This window comes from Limulus polyphemus, unplaced genomic scaffold, assembly GCF_000517525.1.
Source record: "Limulus polyphemus unplaced genomic scaffold, Limulus_polyphemus-2.1.2 Scaffold4822, whole genome shotgun sequence".
Taxonomy (NCBI): Eukaryota; Metazoa; Arthropoda; class Merostomata; order Xiphosura; family Limulidae; genus Limulus; species Limulus polyphemus.
Window position 1 is genome coordinate 13,635 of NW_013670432.1, and position 1,632 is coordinate 15,266.

Here is a 1,632-nt window from a genome sequence, read left to right on the forward strand (position 1 = left end):
TTTGTAGGCTAAATGGGCAGGACATAATTTGTTAGCGAGTGGCTGTCTGAACAGTACAGTGTTAACGCGCTGGACTCCCGATCGAGATGCACACACATGTTAAATAGGCTATATTAAAAATCGCAATTTTGATTTTATAATATTAAGTTATCTGTACAGAAATATTTATAAATTACATTTTTTTACAGATCAATTGCAATTATGGTTCGCACGTATATTAGAAAGACTGATAGAGGAACTGTGTCAACAAAGGTGTTTGAGCAGGCGGCTGATAGAGTTATTACTCATAATGAGTCATTAAGAAAAACTGCTTCTGATTTTAATGTAAGTATAATTAATTACAGATTAATAATTTAATTTAAAGATATTGTTCGTGCTCAGGTTTATTATTATTTTACAATAAGCAGTAAACAAAACTATCATGATATATAGGCCTATTATAATTCATTAATATTTCATGTGCATTACACCTTTTTGATGAACTTTGGGGCATGTTGTTACAATCTTGAGGCATGTTGTTACATGTTGTAACAACATGCCCCATATCGACATGGGGTATAACAATGTCTTCATACTAATTCATCGTCAAACAACATAATTCAGTGTTATCGTATATTAAGAGGTATTAACTATCGAAGTCTACAACTAATAAGAACAGTATCAAAACACAGTATATAAAGAGTAAATAGATATTTCCTAGACATTTTTTTAAATTTAGGTATGCAAAAACAGAAAATGTACATACCTTTTTTATTTCGTGACTGATCTTATTCATGCCGTCATTAAAACAAAGCTTGCGCAACACGTGTTCGATGGTCCGTGAACAATCGTCGTCTATTAATCTCAACAAGAGCTAGAGGCACTGTATCAACTTGCCCCTGTAACAACTAGCCCCGGTCTCCCCTACTTCTAAAACATATCGATGTAATATATAAATTACTTTGGGCTTCTAAGTTACAGTATTATTCATTTTATAAGCACAGTTTTATAGCAACTGGTGCCCAAAAAATGTGTGTGATTCAAATTACATTGAAATACATTGAAGAACACTCATATAAAGGCTGCCAATTTACCAAAGCTATATTTAGTTATAATACTGACATTATCGTAAACATTTAACGATTTAAATTCAACAATCAACTTCAGTGATCTATTTATTCCCTCTACCTACCCATTAGAAACGTATTTAATGAATTTAAAGAAATCGAATAAATATTGAAGCTTTCTTCTAATAAGGAAAAACTATTCATTGTAATACTCCTCATACTCATCACATGAATTATCATAGTTACTTACTTGATGAATTATTACAAGCTGTCTACTTTTCCTTTTTGAATATTGAATTTGGCTACAAATGATTTCCAGTAAAAGCAAACAATATTAATATGGAGAGGGGAAACATTAGTTACAGACAAAGACACATTACCAACACATAGATATGAGCATTGTTATCGAAACATATTATTGGACATTTTAGTAAGTAAGAATGTTTTAAATTTTGAAGTCGCAAATTTTTTTTTCCAAATAATATATATATTTTTGAAATTAATAAAATTATTAACTATAGTTATATATGTTAGGTGTATTTGTTTGTTATGGATTTCGCGCAAAGCTACACAAGGGCTATCTGCG

The 1,632-nt window shown here is 30.6% G+C and overlaps 1 protein-coding gene across 3 annotated transcripts in view; it reads right to left on the minus strand.

The window, feature by feature from the left end:
* The window catches only part of LOC111088943, a 57,915-nt gene that overhangs the window by 13,140 nt on the left and 43,143 nt on the right, over positions 1-1,632 (minus strand). The window lies entirely within an intron of this gene.